Here is an 11066-nt window from a genome sequence, read left to right as displayed (position 1 = left end):
AGGGTAAACAGGACTTGAGTTAGATCTTGATTTACAACAGGGCATATCTGTGTATTCTCTGCATACAAGTGAACATTCTGATTCAGAACAAAAAATGAAAAATATCTAATGGGCAAAATGATTGTGGTAATGAATGTCCCACACTTTTTCATTTATTTGTGAATTCAACAAATATTTACCGGTCACTACGTTCTAGTTACTTTTCAACCCACTAGGCATAAAGCAGGAAAGAAAACAAGCCCTTGCTCTCAAAGAACTTTCATTTTTGTGGCAGCAGGCTGATCAAAACAGAGAAACAAAAAGACTTGATAGGTAGCAGACAATGCTAGGAAGAAAAATAAAGCTGAGGATGGTGCTGGGAAGTGATGGAAGCAGGATGGTAGCTGTTTTCTACAGGGAAGTCAGGGAAGACCTCCCTGGTGAGTGCATGTCTGAGAAAGACCTGTGCACTTGGGGAGACTGACTCATGTGCCTACCTGGAAGAGGGCCAATCTAGAGGACAGGAAATGCCAACACCCTGGGACAAGAGCATGCTTGAAATGTTCTGGAACAGTTACGGGGCTTCACAGCGATACAGAGAGGGTATGTGAGGGAAAACAGAGTTAGAAGGTGTGGTTAGAGAAGTAGCAGTAAATATGATCATGGAGGGCCTTCAGGCCAGCAGATGGACTTTGGATGCTATTCTGGGAAAGACAGGATGTTGGAATTGGCTGTGAGCAGACAGGTAACATGATCAGACCTGGGTTTAAACTAATCACGCTGACTGTTGCTGAGAATAGACTTTGGGAGGCTCAAGGAGGAAAGAACAGTGAGGAGGAAAGAGTAATAATAAACAGGTAAGAGAAACCGGGGCTGGTTTAGGGCCGAAGCGGCAGTGATAGTGAGACGGGCCCTTTACTGATGTCCTGCTGCTTTTGCCATAAAGCAAAACTTCACTTGGCCCAAAGGCTTTTACTGTGTGATACCACACAGTATCACACAGTATCACACAGTGTGTCTGTGTCTCCAACCACATTTTGCTCCTCCTCTCTTGTTCCTGTTACTCTCCACGCTAATTTGTTCTGTGCAGTCTTTCAGCATAGGATCTTTGTAGGGGTTATTTCTTCTGGTATAAATATTCTTCCTGTCCTTATTCACCTAATTAAATCAGTGTCATCTTTTACATTTTAGTTTTCCAGGGAAGCTCTCTCCAATGTACCCAGTGTGTCCAATTCTCTGAATACAGCTTCTCATATGTTGTATTTATACTTCAGAGCAGTGCCCACCGTTGACATTTTGCATGTATTTACATCACTCTTTGCTTATTATTACTCTGTCTAGTCAGACTATGAGAGTGATGATGGAAGGAACGAAATGGTTTTCTCTGTTCACCATTAACTACCTCAATGCCTACTATAGTGCCTGTATTTGTTGAGAAAGAAGGAATGAACATCCAGCAGGTAGTAGAATGGATCTCATGCATTCAGACTTATATTTGGCAGGAGCATACATGGATTGGTGTGTTTTTGTTTTGAAACTGAAGGGCTTTAGTTTCTTCATCTATCAAATTCAGAAGTTTGGAATTGCTGGGGTAGTAGAGTGTCAGTTTTCCTCATCCTCTAAAATTTCAGATCAAGAGTAACATTACAGACAACACTAATGTCTCTTTTTGATTATGGTGTGATATTTATGTCATTACAATTACGTTTTGTTTTTGGATTGAGGAGAATGAGGAGTCTGAAAAATATAAGTATGCGACTGGGTGCGGTGGCTCATGCCTGTCATCCCAGAGCTTTGGGAGGCCCAGCACTTGAACCCAAGTTTTGAGACCGGCCTGGGAAACGTGATGAAACCTTGCCTCTATATAAAAATATGAAAAATCAAATGGGTATGGTGGCATGTGCCTGTAGTCCCAGCTACTCTGGAGGCTGAGGTGGAAGGATCACTTGAGCCTGGGAGTTCGGGGTTGCAGTGAGCCAAGATTGCACCACTGCACTGAAGCTTGTGTGACAAAATGAGACCCTGTCTCAAAAACAAAACAAACCAAAACAAAATAAAATAAATATGTACTATAGAAGTAGAATAGACTACCAATGAAAATGGGCATGAATGAGGTAGAGCAAATTAAGACAAGAAAGCTTGAGAGGAAAGTTTCAGTGGCTCTGTGTAGTGGCAGAGGGGACCGGAGTCTCCATGTGGTGAAGTAAGAGGTGGGTGCTCAGGAATCAGGATTCTGGGGCCTGAAAACAGTGGACAGAGCCTAGAGAATACTCATGAGTCAAACAGGTTTCTCAATTGTTATCCCAAATCAGAGACGAGACTAGCCCTTTATGGTTCATTTGGCACCCAGGAGAGTGGTCAGTTCAGAAGCTTAACACTCACCTATTTCAAGAACCAAGGAAAATGTCCATCCAGTCACTGAGCACAAAGACATCAGCCTCTAAATATTTGAAGGTAAAAATCAGGACAGGAAAATATACACTTAAAATATACACTTAATTGGTGTTTATCCAATTAAGAAGCTTGAACCTGCTTGTTGTGTTTATGTATGTTTGAGAAGAATGGTGGTAACACTGAAAATGGGAGCAAATTAGGATTAATTTTCACAGGTTCCAGTGCAATGAGGACAGTAAGAAGAAAAGTGCTTGAGATTACACCCGTGTTTCGTTTAGAAACTATAACTTCTAAATCATTTAAAAAAACATAATGTAATTATACTCTGACATATTAAGTCATGTTATGGATTGACTTGTGCTCCCTCAAAATTCACTGGTTGGAACCCTAACCCTCAATGTCACTGCATTTGGAGATAGAGTCTTAAAGGACATAATTGAAATTAAATGAGGCCATCTGGGTGAAGTCCTAATTCAATAGGACTGGTGTCCTTATAAGAAGAGGAAGAGACACCAGAGATAGATGCATACAGAAGAAAGACCATGTGAGGACAGGGTGGGAAGCCGCCCAGGAGAGAGGCCTCACTGGATGTTTCTGACACCCTGATCTTGGATTTCTAGTCTCCAGAACTGTGAGAAAATAAATTGCTGTTGTTTAAGCCACATTATTTTGTTATGGAAGCCCAAGTTGACTAACACAGGTAAAAACAAAATGTTTCTTCTCTCATACAGATTTATGGGATTCACATCTCTTCAATATCCATTTCTCTCAATACCACCAGAAGAACTCATGGGAAACATCTTTAATTCAACAATGTGTTCTCTCACTTTGATAAATAATGAATGAAAATGTGTAAGGAAAGATAGTCCAGGAAATGGGAGCAAGATAATTAAGGATACATCCATGTGTCTCATGTGTCATGCTTGAGACGTAAGTTGTGCATAGATTATGGGGATACAATATACATGGATGCTATGTTAAAATGTAATAGTTTTGTGAGCCATACCAGAGGTTGGCCTGGGAATTGGAAAATATGAATACTTCTGCATGGTAGCAAACAGTCTATTTAAATGAAAGCATACAAAACAAAACAAACATTTATTGAGATGATTGGATAACAGTTTTTATGAATGAGATCACGGTCTTAGCTCGATGCTGTGGTTAGTAGGACCAGGTTACAAATAAGCCCTTCCACTCACTTTGTTTGAATTGGGATTCATTTCCCAATTTGCTCCAATACCTGGGCTTCCTAACTAGTCACTGTTGGAAATTCTGCAGCATAACCCTAGAAACAACATCAGTGACATTATTTATATCCCAGAGAGAAAGAGTCTTTAAATAATGCACACAATCCTTTGACCTGCCCTCCATTTCCTTTTTTCTCTCTTTTTAAAACCATTATATTATTTCAGCTCTACCAAATTTCCTGGGAAATGAAAAGTCAATGAAGTTTTTCATCTGACCGGATAACATTTTGAACCATTAGGCAACAAACTGAAGTTGGTTTCCAAGTGTTCACTATTTCTCGTTGTCATTAATACTTTTCTATTGATAATAATAGCATTTGTCACATGAAACTTAATATTATTCAGTACAATAAGGCAGAATAAAGGAAGGAAATTACTTTAGCTAGGGGGCCAAAAGGGCTTCCTGTGTTTCTTTGTAACCCAGAATAAACCACATGGCACCTATATTATTGAATCTAGAAAGACGTGTTTTCTTTGATTATGTTCCCTGTATCATTTCAGAGCGTCACTTGTCATGAGACTAAGATTTGGACACAGGACATTTTAGAATCTTAAAGGGCAGGAAATGATGAAGCAAAAACCTATGAATTCAACTGGAGATTAACTAGTGTAACAAACAGGAGGTGAAAAAAACAAAACAAACAAACAGAAAACACCTATAAGGTAGTGACCAACGACACACGGATTAGAGTAGCTTCAGTCTATAATGGGTGCATTATAACTGAGTAGTAGAATATGCAGGGCAGGGACTTCCTTTGAATTTAGTAACATTCATCTTCCATAAAATTCCTCTGCTTTGCAACATGTAACAGGTAGGTTGATCTCTCCTCTCTAGAGAGTTCTAGAAAGTAGTTCAGGTTCTAGCAAAAAGACAGGTTCCTCTTCCAGCATGGAACTAAGAGGGTATTCAGGAGACACAGGCAGAAACTTAGTAGAAAGCACTAGACAAATACAGCTGGATTGAGAAGAGTCTAGCATCCTGTTCGATGCATAGACCCCCAGGTCCTAAATTTAAATCCGCAAGACACATTTTCAGTATCTTCTGACGGTAAGTTTCAGTGTCTCTAAAATGTTGACAACCAGCTGCAGTGTCTCTAAAATGTTGACAACTGCAAGAATCCCATTTAAAACCTGTTAATGTAAGAAGTCTCTTTCAGTAATTCTAGAATTAACCTGAGATTCTTCATTTCAAATAGGTCCCCTGGTGATGATGAATCCACAGAATACACCTTGAGAAGCAAGGTTTTAGAGGTTATTATGTTTTCAATCTTTTTACAAAACTTCAATTTAATTGTACTTGTTTTTTACTAAATTGATCATCAGAAACATGTAAAGACTGCTCAAATGAAAATGTGCACACTTCATCTCAGGTGAATCAAATTCAGTAGGTCTGAAGTGGAACCTAAGTATCTGGTTGGTTGGTGCTGAATTTTAAGTTTTCCAAAGATTATGAAGTGCAGTTTAGCACTACATTCCAGGGCACGAAATGAACCTGAGGCAGCAGGCTGAGGATTTTCTTATTATTATCTGCCATCAGTCGCTGTGTATGGCTAGAGAATGAAGTGATTACAATGTTCACTTTTTAAAATAATGTTATTTCATTTATTGCTCTACTCTCAACAATCGATAGAACTACTAGACATAAAATCAGCAGAAACTAGAATTGAAACAGATTCTCGTTTACATATATAGACTATTCCACCCAACAATACAGATGCTCAACTTACCATGATGGGGTCATGTTCCCAATATCTTAAATTTATGATGGGTTTATCAGGACATAACCCCATCATAAGTTGAGAAGTGCACATTGTTTTCCAACCATCATAAAGTCAAAAAAATTATAACTCAAAACAGGTCAGAACTGTCTCTGTGTGTGTGTGTGTATATACATATACATGTATTACATATATATATATGTATTACTCTACCCAATTATTTCCCATCCACATAAATATATATATATATATATATGTGTGTGTGTGTGTGTGTATATGTGTGTGTGTGAATACATATATATATGTGTGTGTGTATATGTGTGTGTGTGAATACACCAAAGGACAAAATTATGGCAAAAATTTAAAGATATAAATTGGCTTTATTTGTGATTCTAGAATCAGGCAACATTTTATTCCAAAAAAGAGAATAAATATTCCAATGAGCCAAGCAAAAGAGTTTGTTTTCATAGACAGAGAAGGGCTGAAGAAAGTAGAAATAAGGAATAAAAAAGGGATTGGTAACCTCGAAGTTGCTTTCCTTATTAAGTGAAAGTAGGGAAACTGAACAATACAGAAATAACTGATTGGTTAACGCTGGTTTTTTTCAGATTACCTTTTTCTTTGTAAAGATTACACCAGAGGGAACTTAATTAAGATCCCAATTGAAACTGGCCTATTTGGGAAATAATACTCTTATCTCTCTCTTCTGATTTCTCCAAAGATCAGATAATAACTCAAATTCTGTTTGGAATCTCAGCATGAGTGATGCCATAATTATTTTATATATAAATTATTATAAGTTATGTTATATTTTATAGAATATACAAAGTATTATTTTATATTTTATAAATATAAAATATATAGTAAAATAATTATAAACTAAAAATTTTTAAAGATTTATAAATTATTATTTTATGTAGTTGATATAATATATAATAGTAAACTGTAAAAATAATACATAATATAAAATAATATATATCATTATTGTATATATTTTATGTAAATTATAATATATAATTATTTATTATATAATACATAACATAATACTTTTATATAGCAATGTATATATTTTAATAAATTCTATCTAATAATATACACATATAGTGCCCATGAGAAAATTCAACAAGGTAACTGTATTAGTCTGTTCTCATGCTGCTAATGAAAACATACCTGAGACTGGGTAATTTATAAAGGAAAAACGTTTAATTCACTCACAGTTCAGCACGGCTGGGGAGGCCTTAGGAAACTTACAATTATGGCAGAAGGGGAAGCAAACACATCCTTCTTCACATGGTGGCTGCGAGAAGAAGTTGCAAGCAAAAGGGGGAAAAGCAAACCATATCAGTAACTCACATAATAGACCATAAGAGGAACCTCATTTTTTAAAAATTGAAATCATAGATAGTATTTTATCTGACTCTAACAAAATAGAACTAAAGACTAATATTAGAAAGACAAGAGAGCTACCTCTAGAAATTTGAAAATTACATAATATACTTCTAAATTATTTATGTCAATAGTAAATCTAAAGAAAGTTAAAAAATATATTTTACTAAGTAAAAATGTAATCTAGATAAATAAGTAGAAGCCGCAAAAGCACTGTCGAGATAGAAATTTATGATACTAAATGCTGACATTAAGAAAAAGGAAATGTTTTGAATCAATTATTTGAGTTTGTATCTCAAATAGCAAAATATATCCAACACAAGCAGAAGAAAGGACATTGTAGACAAACACAGGATTCAGTGAAACTGAGGATAGAAAAACAATAGGGAAAAAGCAATTGAGAAAAATCAATGTAGCAAAAAACTTATTCTGCATATTCAACAAAATTGATTAAAACCCCAGCAAGGCTGACAAAGATAAAAAGATGAAAAAAGTCACCAATATCAGGAGTGAAACAAGGGGTGTTACTACTAACCCTGAAGCCATTACAAAATAATAAAGGAACACAGTAAGAAACTCTGTGCTCATAAATTTGATAATTTAGAAGAAATGGATCAATTCCTCAAAACCCACAAACTAACAATATTCAAACAAAATGAAAGAGACAAGCTGAATACTCCTATAATTACTAAATAAATTAAATTTATAATTTAAAATCTCCTGAAAATAAATTCCAGGCCCAGAGTGTTTTACTGAGGGAAACTATCAAGTAATTAAAGAAGAACTAACACCAACTTTACACAATCTCTTCCATAAAACAGAACAGGAAGGAACACTTACCAACTCATTCAAAAAAAGAAGCAAAATAAAAAAGTAAAAAAGGAAAAAGGGAAGACAGAAAAAGTGAAAAAGTGCAAACAAACATATTTCTTTAACTTAGACATAATAATCCTCATCAAAATATTGGTGATTAAATCCAGAAATGAATAAAAATAACCATTCACAAAAACCAAGTGGAATTTGTTCCAGGTATACAATATTGTCTCAATATTCTAAAATCAACTAGTATAGTCTACCATATTAGCAGACTAAAGATGACAAATTGTATGAATGCATCAAATACTACAGAAAAAAACATATTAAAAAATATAATATGTATCTGATATGGTATGGCTGTGTCCCCACCCAAATCTCATCTTGAATTGTAGTTCCCATAATTTCTACGTGTCCTACCAGTGGGAGGTAATTGAATCCTCAGGGTGGATGTTTCCCATGCTGTTCTTGTGATAGTGAATAAGTCTCAGGAGATCTGATGGTTTTATAAAGGGCAGTTCCCCTGCAGATGCCCCCTTCCTGATGCCATGTAAGATGTGTCTTGCTTCCCCTTTACCTTCCACCATGATTGTGAGGCCTCCCCAGTCATGTGGAACTATGAGTCCATTAAACCTCCTTTTATAAGTTACCCAGTCTTGGGTATGTCTTTATTAGAAGCATGAGAACAGACTAATACAATATCAATTACAAACCTCTCAGAAAACTAAAAATTGATGACAACTTTCTCAACTATATAAACAGCATCTACAAAAAAAAAAAAGAACCCTACAGATTATGTTACACTTAACAGTGAATAACTGAATGTTTATGATATAACATTGGAAATAAGGGAAGCGTATTAGTTTTCTACCACTGCTAAAGTGAAGTGCCACAAATTTTGTGGCTTAGAACAATATATATTATCTTACTCTTTTGGTGTTCCAAAATATGATATCAGTTTCACTGTGCTAAAATGAAGGGGTTAGCAGCAGTAATTTATTCTGCAGACTCCAGAAAATAATCTGTTCTATGCTTCTTCCAACTTCTAGAGGTCACAGGAATCTCTTGGCTCAGACTTTTCCTACATCTTCATAGCCAGCAATGCTTAGCTAAATCTTTCTCACACTTGATCACCCTGACATTCCTTTTCTATAGTAAAATCTCTCCCTGTCTTGCTGTTGTAAAGACATTTATGATTACCTTAGGCATGCAGAATAATCTAGAATAATCTCTCCATCTCAACATCCTCAAATTAATCACATGTGAAAATGTCTTTGTACCACGTAAGGTGACATATTCACAGGTTCCAGTAGTTAGATGCTGTTATCTTCAGGAGGGTGGGAGGGAGTATTATTCAGCCTACTACAACAAAGATATGGTAGGCTCTTACCACTCTTATTTAACACAATACAGAAGAGTTCATACAAATATGGTAAGAAAATGAATTAAACTCTACATAGTGGAAAGGAGCAAATAAAACTTTTTTTTTTTTTTTGTGGAGCTGACATGATCAAGTAGAACAATTCAGGAAATCAAAAAAAGTTTGTAAAATTAATAATGAGCTCAATAAGATCACAGATGCAAGATCAACAAACATATATTAATTGCATTTCTATATATGAACAGGTGGGGGGCTGAAATTAAAAATACAATATCATTTACAATCACTCCAAAGCAAATGAATTCCTTAAGTGTCAAGTTAACACATGTGCAGAATCCAGATGCTGACAATTACAAAATATGGATGAACTAAAGCAAAAGAAGATCCACACAAATAGAAAGACATACTATATTCATGAATTGAAAGACTTACAGTAAAGATATTAATTATTCCCATATTCATCTATAGTTTTAATACAATTTCTATACAATTCTGGCAAAGATTTTGAATATATGGACAACTTCATTTTAAATTTGTATGGAAAGGCACATACTCTCAAACAGCTAAAATTGTCTTGAAAAAATAAAATAACAAGAATCGCTATCTGATTTGAGACACTATGGTACTCAAGATACTGTGGTATTGGTAGGAGCGAAGAAACATAACCAAGTGGAGCAGAATAGAGAACACAGTGAAAGACCCAAATAAATATGCAGAACATTTTTTCAGACAATGTTACAAAAGCAATCCAATGGGGAGAAGAATAGCCTTTCAACGAATGGTACTGGAGCAATTAAATATCTATAGGACAAAAAAAAAAAGAGAGAGAGAGAACTCTTACCTAAATCTGTATAAAATCTATATCTCAAAAACATCTCACAATCTTTAATATAAAATATAAAACTATAAAACTTGATACAGTTTGGCTTTGTCCCTTGGCTGTGTCACCACCCAAATCTCATCTTGAATTGTAACTCCCACAGTTCCTACATGTCGTGGGAGGAACCTGGTGGGAGGTAATTGAATCATGGAAGCGGATCTTTCCCATACTGTTCTCATGATAGTGAATAAGTCTCATGAGATCTGATAGTTTTAAAAATGGGCATTTCCCTGCACAAGCTCTCATCTCTTTTCTGCTTCCATATGAGATGTGCCTTTCACTTTCTGTTATGATCGTGAGGCTTTTCCAGCCACATGGAACTGTAGGTCCATTAAACCTCTTTTTTATTTGTAAATTGCCCAGTCTCTGGTATGTCTTTATCAGCAGCGTCAAAACTAATACAGAACTTTTATTTAGAAAACATATTAGAAAATTTTTGTGAGTTAGGCGGAGTTCTAAAACTTGACACCAAAGCAAAAATAACTTAAAGATTAATAAAGTTTACTAATCAAAGTTAAAAAATTTTGATTGGTGAAAGATCCTATTGTAAAGAAGATGGAAAACCAAACCTCAAACTGAGAGAAAGCATTTGCAAAACACAAAACTGCCAAAAGACTAATATCTAGTATATATATAAACCTTTTAAAACTTGACAGTTAAAAAAAACCAATTAGAAAATTGGCAAAATATGTAAACATATGTGTCACCAAAAACAATATACAGATGGCAAGTAAGCACATAAAAAGGTGCTTCAACATGACTAACAGAGAAATGCAAATTAAAACCACATGATATATTGCTACCCATCTGTCAGAATGACTTTTAAAAAATAGGGACAACAATAAATGCTGGTGAGGATGTTGAGGAACTGGATCTCATACACTGCTGAAGGATATGGAAAATGGTATAGCCACTCTGGAACTCCAAACATGCAACTATCTTACAACCCAGCAATTGCCCTTTTGTGCTTTCATAATAATGTATATGAAAGGTCTAGCATGCCGTGGAACATGACAACAATAAAGAAGAATGAACTATTGATATATGCAACATCTTGGATGTATCTCCAGGAAAATACAAATGAAAAAGAAAGCCAATTGCAAAAGATTCCATAATAAATAATATCTTGAGATAAATAAATTATAGAAATGGAGAATGGTGCCCTTGGGGATGAAGAATTAAAGATGAGTGTTGCTTTAAAAGGGCAACAGGAGGGATCCTTATGATGATGAAATTCTTCTGTATTTTTATGATATCAGTGTTAGGAA

General features: G+C 35.3%; 1 long non-coding RNA gene across 5 annotated transcripts in view; it reads left to right on the top strand.

The window, feature by feature from the left end:
• The first annotated feature begins 281 nt into the window (after positions 1 to 281).
• Positions 282 to 11066, top strand: part of LOC105467596 (uncharacterized) — a 34871-nt gene continuing 24086 nt past the window's right edge. Inside the window, exons 1-2 of one of the 5 annotated variants that reach the window (XR_011625654.1) lie at positions 282 to 836; positions 3105 to 4871. This is a non-coding gene — a long non-coding RNA (uncharacterized lncRNA). The other 4 variants (XR_011625656.1, XR_011625657.1, XR_011625655.1 and 1 more) reach the window with 4 other exon arrangements.

The sequence above is a fragment of the Macaca nemestrina genome, chromosome 7 (assembly GCF_043159975.1).
Source record: "Macaca nemestrina isolate mMacNem1 chromosome 7, mMacNem.hap1, whole genome shotgun sequence".
In the NCBI taxonomy this organism is placed as follows: domain Eukaryota; kingdom Metazoa; phylum Chordata; class Mammalia; order Primates; family Cercopithecidae; genus Macaca; species Macaca nemestrina.
Note: the sequence above shows the minus strand (reverse complement) of the source record. Positions and strands in the feature narration are given on the sequence as shown.